At 32.2% G+C, this 17,504-nt stretch overlaps 1 long non-coding RNA gene across 1 annotated transcript; it reads right to left on the minus strand.

Moving 5' to 3' along the window:
- Positions 1-804: 804 nt before the first annotated feature.
- Positions 805-5,655, minus strand: LOC114167632 (uncharacterized). The gene is made up of 3 exons (XR_014985289.1): positions 5,296-5,655; positions 4,636-4,741; positions 805-1,105 (listed from the first exon to the last, which is right to left on the minus strand). It is a non-coding gene; the product is annotated as an uncharacterized LOC114167632 (long non-coding RNA).
- Positions 5,656-17,504: the final 11,849 nt, after the last annotated feature.

Here is a 17,504-nt window from a genome sequence, read left to right on the forward strand (position 1 = left end):
TTTTAGTTCAGTGCAGTTTTTGATAATGCAGTGCAATTTGGTTTATTTTGCCCAACCCTAGTCATCATACAATTAACCTAACTAGGTTGACATGAAAGATAGCTTTCTCCCAGCCACCATCTTCATTATCTGTTGTGAGCAGAAATTTCACAACTTTGCAAGTGACATCACAACTAGTGTAAGTCTTGCATGCAACAATAAGACCTCCAAGTGCAAACCATGAACTGTAGATGAAACAAATTTCTCAATTCCCAAACCAACACCCTTCAATTGTTTGAGTATTTTCAAGGAATTCTACTACTTTTACAATAACATATCTATGTCTTTCTTCCTGTATTATATATATACATTCTTGAACACCACTAAAGCTTGAATTGCAAAACACCTATGCATTAATGACAAAAAGGTTAAAACATTACACAACGAAATATTTTCAATCTATTTTTACAAACTTCTCAATAAATACTTAGGAATAACAAAAAAATAATTGAATAAATATCTATAAAAAAATTCCAAGCAAAGTCTTCATAAATCTGAATTATCAATTTAATAATGTAAGACTTACTTCCAACCATTTGTGACTGCTTACTAGCTCCCATGCATTTATACCTCCATTAATTCTATGGAATTAACATTTATGATTAAAGTTACATAAAAAATTGAATTGTACACAAATTAAACTAAATTAAGTCTCATTATTATATATTTTTAACTATTCTTTTTATCAACTCAAATATTATTTTATAAAATTAATCAAAGTGACTCAAGTGACGATATTCTTGAAATCTTCTGATGGATTATCAATGATCTATGAAATTAAGATGTCAAATTAATACTATTTGATAAAAAAAAAAACTAACACATTTTTATTAATCTATTGATCCCTACTTAAAATATGTTCCTAAATTTACTTTTACACTTGCATAAGCAATGGTTATGTTCTACTATGTTATAGAAACAATAATTACTAGTAAAAAACAACTTAAATTGACTTGAGATTTCTTGATGAAATCATGCGCTTTTAAAAGAGTGAGACCAAATTCCTCGTAGCAAGTAAAGCTTGAATAAAAAAGTTAATATCCCATGTCTGACTTCCAATAGTACCCTGCATTATATACACAAGTTAATATAGTTTTACCAACTTAGCTATAATTGTAAGATCTGGAAAAATCAAATAAATAAATATTTATTTAATATAAATGCAGGTAATAGGATTTTTATGATAATTAATACGGGAAGTTATGACAAGGAATAGTAATAGCTCAGGTGGTTGAGAGTACTTGGTTTTGTTGAGAGGACTTGAGTTTGAGTCCTATATAAGCCATTAGTGTGTTAATTTAATTGTTTAATTATTTTGCATGTATGCTTGACCATGGAGTGTGATAATATAACTATAAATGGGTATGAATTGGTTGATTGGTTGTGCATTTGCTTGACAATTGTATGGATGTGGGTTCGAACCTTGACTGATGATAAATAGCTTCCTTTTAGTTTGATTTCTTTTTGCCATGATTTCGAAGGTTTAGAAAACCACCTGTTAATGGCATTTGATGGCCATTAACATCCTCTTAATACCTATTTTCCTTTTTTATTAATCTAATTAAATTGGGGATGAAAAGGGAAGGAAGAGGAGAGGTTTTAGTGAGCTAATAGAGGGACTGAGTTTAGGCTTGAAATGAGTGAGTTTTGTGCACCAAAGAGAGAGCATTAAGGGTTGGGAAGAACATTTGGAGTGGGAAGCAAGGGCTAAGGCGAACTTGGGCTAGGAAAAAAACTAGGAGTTGTAAAGGAAGCAAGGAATTCATGTTAGGGGAGATGCAACCCATGTCTAATTTCAATTGCGTAATTGTATGATGTATGGTTGCGTTTTTCTTTTCTCTGTTAATTCTGGATTTTTCACGTTTCTTGAACTTTTCCAAAAACTGCTTGGCTAACCATTGAAGGATCGCCAGGCGACGCAAGCCTTCTGCACTATTTTTGTGTTTTTGGTGATGAATCGCCTAGCGGCATTGAAGGCTTACCAGGTGACACATCAGGAATAACCCACTTTTCTGGGTTTAGGCACGAACCGCTTGGCGTCAATGAATGCCTGCTAGGTGACTCATGCAAATTTAGCTCGATTTTGGGTTTTTGTGCATTCTAGGGTGATTCTGATCGGGAGAAAGTGGTCCTTAGTGTTCTGTTGATTGGTGGATGCTGTAAATTTATGAATCATATTGTGTTTTAAGGTATTGGATCAATAATTATGTGTATGAACATGATTGTAAGTTAAGGTTAGGGAAGGAATTGAGAAATGAGTTTTGAGGGATAATTTATGTATGAATTACAATGAGAAACTGTGTGTATGAGTTTAAATTAACTTTATGTACAATTGGAGTCATGATTGGTTGTTGGTTTGTGAAAATGAAAAAAAGGGAATGAGTTTGGATATTTTAGAGTTTTCGCGGGTGTAGGGAAATTAAAGGTTTTACCTAGAATTGGATGCACCACCTGGCAGCACATAGCTTGCCATCAGGCGCCAACGTAGTGAAAATGGCATTGTGTGGTTGTGATGTTTAGTGATGGGTTTGGGGTCCAATTGGTGGCTATCGTAGTTTAGGTAGGGAAAATGAGACAATAGGTAAAGCTTGAAATGGTGGTGGGTTAATACATGGAAGGTGATGGTTATTGATGTTAAACTCGATTTTAGTTTAAGATTTTAGGAGGAATGAAATGTTGTAGCTATTGTTTGGAAATAAGTTTAATGTGGCATAAATTAGGAGCATGGTTAGGTTTTGTGTAAGTATTGCAGGAGCTTGGATTGTTCTTTTGGGTTGGTCACATGTTGAGAGTTGTTTCATTGGTGGACAATTGGGTATCCATATAATGAATTGGATGTTGGTAGGTACTGTTTGGTATAAGACTTGGGTGTGGGGGATATCATGGATGAATTGGCTATTGTTTTAGAGTCTCTCGGAGTAGAATTGGCTTATGATTAAATTCAAGGGTGCCATGTTTCCAAATTGTGAAGGTATATATATATATATATATATATATATATATATATATATATATATATATATATATATATATAGGCATATATTGATATAGATAACTAAAAATGCATATGGATGCTTGAGTTATGTGGTGGTGCTATTAGGTGCAATGGAGATGTTCTAGATTCTGTGTGGGGTGAATAGATTCCTTGAAACTTATCTTAAAATGCCAAAAACAAATAGCATTGAAGCTACTGGATTGGTGCCTAGCAATACGGGATGAGCCGCCAGATGATAAGAAGAATCAGGGAAGTTTTTGGAACTCGTAGCGCTTGGCAATGAGGATTGGACCGCCATGCGATAGCAGCCAAAACAGTGGCCTCTGGAACTCTTAGCGCCTGGTGGTGAGAGGTGTCTGCTAGGCGGCTTGCAACGACTTTTTGCCTAGCGGCGCTTAGGTTGTGCTAGGCGATAGCGTAGAGGCAGGGGCTGAATTGGGAACATGATGCGAGGATTACATAGCTTTGGATGATACCTTTGTGTGTAAGACATGTTAAGACCCATTTACGAGTGATGGCTAATAATGGATTGGAAACACATGGTGATCACGGGTGGTGGCCGGTGATGATTGGAAATCCTGTGGGAGCATACGAGGGTGGCTCGTATTGGCTAGCTCCACTTGATTGTCACTCACGGGTGGTAGGCCGGTGTTGTTCCGAATCTTGTGTGAGAATATAGATGGTTGTTCATATTGGGTAGTTCCACTTGGTTGTTACATATGGTGGTTCGTAACGTGATATTTCCACGCGTGTTGGTCTACGAGTGGAAGGCTCGTAGAGGTTGGACCATGAGTGGTGGCTCGTGGTAGCATGTGTCATCTTAAGGTCATTGTCAAAGTGTGTAGAAGATGTATAAACATGGTGGAAGGCCATGATTTCTTGTGCATAATGAAAGGTTCTCAAAAGAGGTTTTGTGATAAATTCTTATGCTTTAGGTGAAGAGTTTTATAATTCTTTTTGCATATTTGACTACATTGAGCTCACTCTATCTGATTGTGTTTGGCGATGATTGTGTAACTTGTTACACGAGAGCAAATGATGTTTCAGGTGGTGGTGCTGTGATGTAAAGATAAGCCTTGTATTTATGATTGGACCTTGTATTTTGTACTAGATAAGCCTTGAAGTTATTGATTTTGACTTCAGCACGTTTAATAAAGATTTAAACTTTTCCACATTTTCAGAAAGATGTTTCATTAATTGAAATCTTATTATTATTTGTAATTTCATTTTATTTAAATTAGTAATATTCATCTAGGATGTTACAATCATTACGTACATATTAGTCCACAAGGTGAAGGTGATAAATCATGCACTATGTACTTGTGATCTAAATAACACAATACTGATAGTAGGTGCAAATTATCATTAACATAACATTAATATGTTTATACAAGGGCAATATTAGATGTCATATACTCATACTCCTTAAAATTGATGCAATTACTAGTGAAAATATATATTCCTATATATCTAAGTCACACCTATAAGTTGTTTATTTCAGCTAGTACCCCAACAATTTGAATTTCTAATATTGATAGGTTTCATTGAAGGTTCTGAATTTGAGTAAAGAAGAATTAATATGTTAAGAGATTGAAACATACCATATTGGTCCCTTCATTTATCAAAAAATGGAAGGAGAAGAGTAGCACAATTGTGAGAGGAAGCGATTTGAGAAGAAAAAGACTTTGAAGTGGCAGAGCGAGCTTTCTGTAACTCCCAAACATTTCCACAAAGAAAGAGTACAAATAACATAACAAACCAGTAAAACCATCAAACACTATAGACATGAAAAACTGAGAATCAAATTCAAGCCTCGTGGTTACAGAACACTTTTTTTTACTCAAGTGATCACATCCAAACTCTGTTATGTTGGGGTTTGATATAGGACAAGTAATCACAATTTCGTATATTTCTAATCAGGGGCACCCTCTAATTCTTAAAGCCAGAAATGAGCATTTGTAGCACTTGCAAATAACATAAATTATAAATTTCTTTCTATGTCTATATCACTTTATTTCAAGATATAGGCAGATTTAGTAAAATTAACCCTACATTATAGACACAAAGGAAAATTGGTGGAATCAAACAATAAAATTCAAATCCAAACAAAATAACCCTAGACTATAGACACAAATAAGGAAAGTAACGAACCAAAAGTGAAATACAAAATCAAATCTAACCAATTTAACCAAGCAAAAGCTAATACCTAAGCTATTGTAAAGACCGACGATGATTACAACCAAGTAGAGTGATATTCTTACCTTAGCCCAACCATGACGAGAAGTGTGCCAACGACGACGAGCAAGACAGTAAAGAACTACCTCGAAGAGGTGAGGAAGGTGATCACAAAGAGGGAATGAAGAGTTGCCTGGAAAAAGAGTTCAACGACGATGAGATGGCGATCACGGTGAATAAGCAACTACGAAGAAGTAGTTCTGATTTCCAGCAAGCAACCTCGGTGAGGCGACCATGTTGGCGGTGAACGCGCTAATGGTGACAAAACACTTACCTAAGTCTGTGCATTTTCAGCTCTTAGGTTTTCAAAGGAAGGAAATGAAATGTTAGTGTTTTTTAAGTTTTCGTGTTTGATAGGAGGGAAATGAAATCTTAAGTATTTTTTCTAGTTTTTGAATTTGAGTGTTTTTTAGTTTTCGTAAAGAGGGGAGTTTTTATTTATTTATTTTTTTTTGCGTCGAGTGTCTGAGTGTTTAAGTTTGAGTGTTTTAATTTAGCCACCAAAACTCGTTCAATTGCTAATTTGTCACCGAAACCTTTTTAGTCACCATATAGCCATTGAAATAAATTTGATTGCTACAAAACCATTTCATTCGATAGCTAATTCGGTAGCTAAATCAAACGATTGATTTTACTTCTCATAGCTACCAATTTAGCGACTGAATATTTATTATTAATATTTTCAGTCACTATACAAACTAATTTTATTAACAAACAATTCAGTCATTTTTTCGATGGTTAATTGAGATCGATTGAAATCAATGACTATTTGAGTTATAATTTGTGAATGTATTATTTCGGTGACTAAATAACTTTTTTTTTCTAGTAGTGATTGAATATCACATTGAATGAAGGGACACGAACCATCTCCAACAATAAACATTACAGAAAAGGGCGCAATTTACTTATTGAATCATGCATCAGAGAAAAGTTAAATAACATAACAATACTTAGAATTCTAGCATATATAGGTTTAAGTGTTAAGGTTGAATAGTTGCCTTCTGCAGTTTTTAGTTTGCATGTTTATATCTAAAATCATATAAAATGTTTTCTTTTTACTATATTATTACGCCATTTGATAAGTGTACATATAATTTTACTATTTCCGTTGAAAAATTTATTATGATTTATAACCTTGCAACTTTTTGCAGGTTAACTTCATTTAAATAAGACAATCCTAAAACGTTAAAAAGGTAAAGTGCTCCATATGTACCAAACAAAAACCACCCACCAATTGGATAAGATTATATGTTAAAGCATTCAATATTTCTTGTCAACCAGTTTATGCAACCATTGAATTTATAAAAAAAAATCATAAATACCTATCAATTAAATACATGCGACACAGTAAAAGAAGTAAAAAATATATCATCTTCTTTAGAATTTCTCATCAATTCAACCAACCAGATCTTGCATTCTGATTCTAAGCCTCGAAAAAAATGTTTTCTTCTTATTCTTTGACATGGGAATACTAACAACGAAAGTTTCATTCAGACCCATCTTTCTTCCCTGAATTCCAACAAACATCTCCCTATCATTGACATCCTTTCATCCAACTAATTATGTATCCAAAATAAAGCCCTCCAATTCAACCCTCGAAGATCAATACGAAAAATCAATTTCTTTAAAACCAATTCAACTCTCAAATCAATCGTGTACTCAGTGGTTCAGTGGAACCCTAACTCTCAATCAATTAAATAAACCCTACAAAGCAAACCAACAGTGCAAAGAGGCAAAAGCATTGAGAGGGAGGCTCGAAGTAAAGGTCGAACACAACAATCAGTCGATGCGGGAGCAACCACAAGGTACCTCAACGACTAGAGCGCCAACTAGTGTGGCAGGAACCATAAGGTACCTCAACCACAACCCCGCATTCACTAGGTGTGGACTAGGTGTGGAGAATCTCTAACTTTTTCAATTGGGTATGAGAATGTATATATTCTCATCATATCTCCGTCCTCGTTTAAATATTAAAAATTAATTAAGTAACTCTATATATATATATATATATATATATATATATATATATATATATATACTTTGTATTTTTTATTTTTTCTAATTATTTGGTTTGTCATGAAATTCATTCGCATCTCCAATAAATTTTTCATCTTATCATAACATTTATGTAATTATGTTAAAATGATGTATGTCAATTAAAAAAAAATTATGTCTCACATTTGAATATTTATATTATTTTTTAATATTTTTATTTATTGTATATTTTTCATACACATGAGAAGGTTTAACACTCTCAATTTAAGTATTTAATAGCATAAATCTTTCATTTACTAGGTAATATAAAAAAATACTTAGTTATTATTATTATTTTTTGTTTCATTTGAAGAACTCTTTTGTTTTGCTAAAACAATTTTTGTTATTTCTCAACCATTGAGTATATATGTTGATATTTGAATAGTTTTCTTAGATCTCTAAGGTATACCCTTAATTATACATTTGGTTTCCTTTGTACGATTTCTTTTAATAGTCTCTCAAATTGTTTCTAAGACACACATTCGTTAATTGTTTAATATTTTTATTTGTTGTTTATGTAGAATACTATTTTGATATATTTTATCTAATTATTTTTTATTTTCTAACTCATTATCAATCATACTGTAATTTTTTCACTACAATATAAAAATTTAATGTAATTGTCATGAATTTTTTTTATCACCATCCAATATATATTGGAGTTCAAAAGATACAAGATCTATGTCAAAATTTTATTATTATGTTTATTATTTGTTCTTTGCATCATTTTGATCAAGTGATGTATTATTATTTTTAGGTTTAATCATGCCTTTGGTTCCTATTTTGGTAGCGAAATCTCAATTTGGTCCTTCTATTTTTTTTTTCATCTCAATTTGGTCCCTATTTTGGAAATTTAATCTCAATGTAGTCCTTTCCATTAATGGTACAATAACAGCGTTAAATGAGACGTGTCAATTCCTCGATTTTTTGATTTTTTTTTCTTTTATTTTTGATTTTTTGAATTTAAAAAAAAAAAATATTTTGCCACGTGTCAAACTGTCATCGTGTCACGCGACAGTGACAGAGTAATGTGGCAGTGACAATGACACGTGTCACTTATGTCATTTCCACTTTCTTAATTTGGTCTCTTTATTTTAATTTTTGTCTCAATTCAGTCCCAATCTTTATATAAATGCACACAAATATTTCTATCAAAAATTGATATTTCAAGTAAATATTTTTAACAAAATTAAGTTCATTTAATTAATATTTTACATTGAACTTTATTTAAAATTGTTTTAAAGTTGTTAATAGAAAATAATGTTAATAGAAAAAAAATTCATAAATTAACTAGTTCATGTAACAATACACAACATATAAATTTAAAATTAGAAAACAATTTTAAGTAGAGTTGAATGTGAAACACAAAATTAAATAAAGTTAGCTATGTTAAAAATATATAATAAAAATATCAATTTGAATAAAAATATCAAATTTAAGAAAAATATTTGTATAAGATTTATATAAAAATTAATTTTTGTTTCAATTTGGAGAGGGACGAAATTGCACTATTTTTACAAAAATAGGGACTAAATTGAGACAAAAATTAGAATATAGGGACCAAATTGAGACTAAGTAAATGACACCTGACACAATACTGACACCTGTCATTGTCACTGCCATATCACTCTGTCATTGCCCCGTGGCACGATGACAGCTTGACACATGGCAATTTTTTTTTATTTTTTTAAAAAAAATCAAAAAATCAAGGAACTAACACGTGGCACTCCATTTAACGTTGTTACTGTACCACTAACGAAAAGGACTACATTGAGATTAAATTTCCAAAATATGGACCAAATTGAGATGAAAAAGAATAGAGGGACCAAATTGAGATTTCACTACGAAAATAGGGACCAAATGCATGATGAAACCTAATTTTTACTTGTGTATAAAAAAGAGATTCATTAGAATTTAAAAAATTGAAGTAAACAAACATTTAAAATATATTTTAATTTGAATATTTGTTTTACTTTTATATATTTTTAAAAATATTTTTAAATTTTATCAACTAGCTTTCATTAAACATATCATCGCTCTAGAAATCACTTTTCTAGTGTTCTCTAACTAAGAGTTCTTCCTCTTTGGTCGTCTAATTGAAGAACTGAGACAGTAGGATTGATCCTCTCGGCGAACTCTTCAATTTGGATCAATCAGTTTCTCTGTTTGTCTAAGTTAGTTTTCTTCCTCTTTTCTCAGTCCAATCTCTTGTGCCCTTGCATGTCGTCTTTCTTTTGGTTGCATGTGTCGTTTATATCATTTGTATGAGTCTCTATTGATCAATGATCATACTGGTAGGTCCTAATCGTTCTAGAGATGTTTCTATGTGTAGATAAAGCATCTTATATAGGTATAGGTGTTTGGTGTTTATAGAGTTATCTAAGCTGGATAGTAGGTAAGGGAAGCTAATTGTAGTCTTTTTAAGTTATAGACATGTTTGAATTATTAATTACTGTTAGTTTTGAAATGGTTGAAATGCCAAGAAGGGGGTGGTTGAATTGGCTAGTTAAAAATTTAGGCTATCTTTAAAAGCTAAAAACCACTTTTAATTGAATCAATTCGATCACCAAGTTAGGATGCAAAAATTACTGGATAGTATACTTTCAATCGGTCAAAAATAGAGTTAATCGATTGATTTTACTAAACAGATTCTGTACTGGTATAATCAACCAATTGAAACAGAAAAACAATCGACTGAAATACTAGGAAAAATGCAGAAATGCAGATTTGAGATTTTAAGCAAAAATAATGCAAAAGAACAATCATGACAGTTCTAATTGATTATGCAAACACATTCTATGTTGCAGATGCCATCAAAACACTCAAGAATATGAAAAAGATGATTTAAACTCAAGTTATTTAAACTTTAAATGATTATGCAAGAGAGAAGGGTTAGAGAAAAGATTGAAGCACAAGATTTTTATACTGGTTCACTCAAACCTGAGCTACATCTAGTTTGTCAAGGCAACCTGAGCCTGACCTTGCACTATTTCAAAAGATTTACAAAGTCTACACTCTTACACTTTCAAAATAAGCAAAACACACACCAAAGACTCTTGAATTACACAAGAATCACAAGAGCACAACAAGAACCCTCTTGCAGACCTAGAAAACCACTAGGCACACACAAGGCTTGAGAAAGATTAAACCTCAATGGTAGCACAATCCTACCTACCACAAACCACCTTCTTTAAGCTTTAAACATAAGCCAAAAGCTTCAAGAATTGATCCAAGATCAATCTTCAACATTTGCAGTCTGAATGATCACGAAAGAAATAGATTTCCATGGTTTCCATAACAGTTTCGTGCTAAAAAATGATCAAGTTTCCTCTCTTTCGAAAATCACAGCACTTATAGTCAAATTGTTACAAAATTCAACAAGTTGATTTCCAAATCAATCAGTTGATTTCATTTGACTTAAGTGAAATCAGTCGATTAAAAAATAAATCAACTGATTGAATAAGTCATAGTTTAAGACTACTGCAGCCAACCTTTTAACCTATTGAAAAATCATTCAACAGATTAAAAGACGCATTTTAACCTGTTGAAAAATCTTTCAATAGATTAAAAAACACAACAAAGACCAGTTACATCAAATTAATGCTACAAGGTCTACCATGTGAATTACAAACATCAAATACTCTCTCCTAATGATTAATCCATGTGAAGGGCACACGTTCAAGACTTGATCAACATTAATCCCATCAAATCTCCTTATCTTCATCAATGTAGGCATTATTCCAAGGTAATGGCTCCAAGTAGTTCAAAAAGCTTCATCAAATCTTTATGAGACACACCACCTAGGCTTCACATGTCAACAATTACATGATTGTACTGTGATTTTTGGGCATGATTGAGTTGTGTGATGAGTTTTACCTATTGAAATGAGGTTAAATCCTCAAATTTACATGATTTGGGTTGTAATATGAGATTCTGAAATGTTGTATGATTAGTATTCAAATGTGATAAATTATATTGATGAATGTTGTGAAATTGAAATATGTATGTTTTGGCATCTGTAATGGCTATTGGAATGCTTAAACTAGACTGGGATAACATAATCATGCAAAATCAAGTTTTGCAAAATTATGCAAGCTCGATGAGTGAGAATACACTTGCTGAGTGAATCCACATTCAAAGAGCTTACTGACTTTGTATCTACTAAGTGAGGTTGTACTCATTGAGTGAATCCAAAGTTCACGAGCAAAATGACTTTGTAGTCACTGAGCGAGAATACACTCGCTTTGGAGGAATGCACCTTTGTGAGTTCTAGTGATTTATTTGCTGAGTGAGCCATTATGGTTGCTGAGCGAGTGGGGCTTTAGGCACTACTCGCTGGACAAATGGATGATTTTGCTGAATGAATATATCGAAATCTAGTAGTCATTTTCTATGCTCAATTTTAATGTGTTGTGATAAATATGGGTTATTGCTTAGGAAATTATTGATATATGAGATGTAATTGAGATTGTTTATATGTGGTTGAGTTGAGATTGATTGATGTTAATTCAAGGAGGATTAGTAGTGAATTTCCGTAGTGTATGCATTAAAGTAGGGATTCAATTGGAAGTTACCCTGACACTCTAATAATCATTCAATTCTCAAGTAGAGAAGAATGAGTATGTGGTGAGAGGAGTAGGAGGTCCTAGTCTAGTGGTTTTACCTTGATCAAAGACGTTAACGGACTAACATTGTGTGTGGTAGAGTAGAACTCTTTGTCTATAACTTTGCAGAGCATTGAATGCCACTACAAGTGCATAGCTTACCTTGGTTCCATTACCAATGCATGTATCCAGATAACTAAGTCATAACTTTTGGTCTTTGTATGAAATAGGATGATTGATTATGTATGACTTGAGTGATTGTATTCTTTACTGATTAAATCTTTTTGCACATTAACTGACCTTTTTTCTGTGTTTCTGTCTTGTGTTGTTTGTCTATCTTTTGCAATGATCACCTATTCAGTTGGAGCATATATGATTGCAGGCTTAGAGGCATCTTTGGAGGATGATGAGCCATCGATTTGGTTAGTGGAAGGTCTTCTGTAGTAAGTTGTTATTTTGTGTATAGAGCTTTGCTAGTTTTAGTTAGCTGTATAAATGATATATTTTTATTGTCATATTTTGTTGTAAGACTATATTAATATTTGTACACTATGATGAAATATTTTATTTTATTACTTTTAAACCGTTGAAATTAGAATGTTATATTTATAACCAAATATGATAGATTCATCAAAACTTTTACAAGATCCACTTTTGCTACTATAAGTCTTTGTTATTCTTTACTAAAAATAAGTCATTAAAAACCAAAGATGAAGTTACAACGGAGATGTTAATTTAATCACCCTAACTACTTTTATACAAAAATACATTTAAAATAATTTAAAATATTAAAAAATAATAATTTTTGTAAATACTGAAGTTTTAAAAAAAGTATATTTATGAAACAAGGAAAAACTATTGAAAAAGGAAAAAAGTTTTTTTGACACCCTTCCTCATTTTGACTTCCATTTGACACTACATTTAATAATAAAATATTATATTAATGTTATAAAAATAAATATAAATAAAATATAATAATAAAATAATAGTTTTTAAAGTGTTAAATGAAAGTAAAAAATTTATGGTATCAAACTACCACTACCCATTGAAAAAACATGAACCAAGAAAGAGGTAAAGAAATTTGATGACATACTTGGAACTTTGATGAACGCAGACGGAAGGACAAAAATACTATAGGACCAGATATGACCTGGTTCCAAGGGGCTTCTAGATATGACCGGGTTTCGAGGGGCTGCTGCAACTTTTCTATTTGTAAACAAATATCATAAAAAGTTTTTTTCCGTATATTTTATTTAGTAAAATATTTTTAGTGTATTAGAAAGCATGTTAAATATAATTTAAATAAAAGTTTTATTGTAATAGAGAAATAAGTTAAGCATTGAAAAACCATCATGTATTATATTGTTTTTCTTATTTTAATAAACAATATTTGAAAAAAAAAATACCATCTATTACTTTTTATCGATTAAATACATAACATTATTTATATCATTCTTCTATCACACCTATAATTATATGCAAATGCAGTCTTATTTTAATAAATATAAGTATATAATAAAAAAATATAATTAAATTATATAACAAATATATATATATATATATATATATATATATATATATATATATATATATATTAGTTGTTCATTAACTTTAAACATATAGTAATATATTTAAATAAGTAATTTATTCAGTTTTGTACAATTTTTTATTTTAAATTCAAAATCCAAATAAAAATATATGGTGAAACTATTTTTGTTATCTAATGTACGTTTTCAATTGAATACAATAAAATCAGTCATTCGTTTACACTAATTGTAATATCACTTATTTTATATTAATTCGTAATATCACGTTTCTTAGGAAATAAGATGATCAGAGAAAAATAAAAGTTACATCATCCGGTTAGTGAAAATAAATAAATGATAAAACAATTAAAATATACAAATTTTAGTTGATAAACAAAAAGAAAAAAATACAAAAAATTAAAAATATTTAAATTTATTAAAAACATTAAAGGTTTTATCCCTTTGTTTCATTTTCGTTGAAAAGTTGCAAGTAATCCTTATTTTTATTTTTGTTTCAATCAAATCTTGATTTTTAAAATTTGACTCCGTAACACCCCATTTAATTTAATATGCGAAATTAAAGAAAGCGTCACATAAAGATAACATACTAGCGCAGTCCTGGAGTTTAAAACTCAACTCCTTACAACCCCAGGCACACCACGATGCCCAAAAGAAAATTGGATAAAAAGTCTACAAAATGTATATAAATACAAGGACAAACAAGTACATGGGTCATAGCCCTAACGAAAAGTCCATAAAGAAATTTAAGCCCAGTCCATGCGGACTATGCAGCGGAACCATCACCTCCCTGTTGTCCACGACTGTTCCTCGCATCTGCTCACACCAACAAGTTAATGATCATCGTAAAGGAGATTACCACACAACAGGACACACAACAAATTGGTAGGGTAAGCTAGAGCACAATAGATTTTATCCATGCAATCAAATATATTTTCACAATCCCATATACACATATCAACCAAGCATGTTATGACTTCACAGACATTACACTGAGACACGACTATCCGGATACATATAACCTAATCGGATTCAGTGGATGCTTGCACTTGTGGTGGATACCTCTGCTCACCCCCGAGCTATGTGTTATAAGTGTTACAATGAATCAATTTCCCTCACCACAAGGTTAGCCCTTAATAAATTTTAGGCCTCCTGCTACTCTCACCACAGGAGTCCGTCCGCTCTAGGTGAGACTAACTGACTCCTTAGAGTATCAGGATGCAACCTTACCTTGAATCCTTACCAAGTTATACAGATGGGGCACCACCATACACACCCACTAACTGGGGCCATGGAATTACGTCCCGACCACTAAAGCACGACCCTGAAAACCCCACTTAGGGATTTCAAGGAATTACGCACTGACCACAGACCAAATCATCATCAAAACAAGTAATTATTCAACACGCATATGTAAATATCCCATGCCAACCTTGGCAATTCCATCCTCCATTGTATCTCATGTCAATCTCTTTCATTCACCAATCCCAAACCATGAAAGTAGGAGTGTGTTTCATACCGACACCATGCCATATTCATTAACCAACCGTCACTCATGTCTCATGCCAAACCAACACGTCATTTTAATTCCATGAATCACCCCATACCAAAAGCATACTCATATCATGTTAAAACTCATGGATCACAATTCATCATTCATCTTATTCATGCAAAGCCACTCAATTCATACTTAGAAAGGTATAAACAATTCATACATGTATTCAACATCCAAGAACAAAGAAATCCATCAACATACATACTCCTCGCTCAGCCCTTCGCTCAGGCAGAAGAGCCTCGCTCAAGCGAGAGGTCTCTCTCGCTCAGGCGAGCACCCTCCGCCTAGGCGAGGGATTGAGTTAGGAAAAGTGGCACTGTCGCGCCCGCTCACTTAGGCGAGACCACCCCACCTGAGTGAGATGGGTTCTTGCTCAAAACTGACGCTCGTCGCCTGGGCGACCGTTCGCTCAAGCAGCCTGGGCGAGTTACTGCCAATCTTGCCTAGGCGAGATGTACTTGCTTGGGCGAGATAACCATAACCCGACACTGATCACGCAGGCAGATACATCCAAACAAATCAAAACATGATTTTAACAGCTCCCAAACAGTTTGTAATGGTAACCCAACATTTAGTTCACGAAACCAGACCAAGCATATAAGAAAACGAAATAAAACAGTAAGCCCTAACTTCCCCGTACTTGGATGGAACTAAGAGAAGGGTGCGTCTCCAACAGTGGAACGCGAAAGCTCCAGATGCAGATTACCGAGCTGGAAGAACAGCTGCGAAAGAATGGGCGTATGTCTACGACGAAGCCCCAACTGGAAGTACAAACATATGAGCGGAAAGAAAATAAGACATGAGGTGTAGAGCACTTACACGAGGCTAGGAAACGTAATTGAGCTCACTGGTTCTAGGTTGGGAGTAAACCCTAGCAGAGGAAAATGGCAGCCGCTCTAAGGGTGTGAAAGTTCTGTGTTACGAAAAATGAGCACAAAGATTAGGGTTGGCAGATTAGGTCTGGTCCTTCCTCTTTGGGCCAGCCTTTAGGCCCATAAGATTGGGGTAACCCTTAAAATAAAAGGGACAAAATAAATGGGCCTCACAGACTCAATCAAGTCATTTTTGTTAATATCTCACAAACAACATTAAATATATTAAATATATATTATATGTCAATTCGTAATTTCTTTTAATTTTTTTATTTTTTTTACATTATTTTTTTCACAAAGTTTTGTTATTCATGTATCAGGTCCTATAACAAGTGATACTGTCAGTGCTATGTGAAAGAACAATGTTATATGTGTAAGTGTCAGTGTTAAGAGTCATTATCTTGTATTCAATTTAGTTTCTATATATGTTTGTTAGATTCAATGTTGTCCATTTTTTTAATTGAAGTAATGTTATCTCTCTTTAAATTTAAATTGAGAACAAATGTATTAATTGTATAAATGTCATATTGATATTTTTATTAAAATTGACTTTAACATATTAAAATAAAACAATTATATATTAAACTACTTTATTGTTATAACAATAATAATGATAATTAAAATTTAATTTATTGATATTAGTTACTTAAATTATTGTATATTATCATTTTTCTAATAATATAATAAAAATTATTTTTTAAACTATTTTTATTTTAAATTTTAATATTTTTAAGTCAGGCAAATTTTTATTCTATATTTTATTTTATTTTAAGTAAAGACAATAATTTGTTATTTATAGTATAAATGTTATTAAATTTATTATATAAATTTAAGTTTCAGCAAGTATTTAAAATTATTATATTATTAATAAACATTTTTTTATAGGATTAAAAATAATTAATATAAAAAATCTAATAGTATAGTTAGAGTTGGTTTAAAAATGATTTTAGTAATATTTAATAAAAAGTTAATTTTAATATAAGTATCAATATAAAATTTATATAAATAATAATTTTGGTCATTGAAAAGAAACAACATTGTTTATTTTTAAAACAGTTTGAAACTAAATTGAATCAAACATACATATAAATATTGAATTGAATAAAAACTATCATACTATAGTTGTAGCACCCCATTTAATTAAGTATGCGAAATTAAAGGAAGTGTTACAAGAAAGATAACATAAAGGCGCAGTCTGGGAGTTTTAAACTCAACTCCATATAATCCATGGCACACCACGATGCCCACGAGAAAACTAGATGAAAAGTTAACCAAGGTACATAAATCTATGGACGAACAATTACGTGGGTCGCAGCTCTAGATAAACTCATACGGAAATATGAATTAGTCCACGCGGACTATGCAGTGGAATCTCCATCCCCCTGTTGCCTACGGGTGTTCCTCACATCTGCTCACACCAACAAGTTGATGATCATCGCAAAAGAGAGTACCACACAACAGATCACACAACAAAGAAAGTAGGGTAAGCTAGAGCACAAAAGAGTTCATCCATTAAACCAGATATAATTCCACAATACCATACATTCAAATCAACCAAGCATGTTATGACTGTTCAGGCAATACACTACGACACGACTCGACTCATCCGGATACATATAACCATGG

This window comes from Vigna unguiculata, chromosome 10, assembly GCF_037176805.1.
Source record: "Vigna unguiculata cultivar grain cowpea cultivar isolate G323 ecotype 2 chromosome 10, ASM3717680v1, whole genome shotgun sequence".
In the NCBI taxonomy this organism is placed as follows: domain Eukaryota; kingdom Viridiplantae; phylum Streptophyta; class Magnoliopsida; order Fabales; family Fabaceae; genus Vigna; species Vigna unguiculata.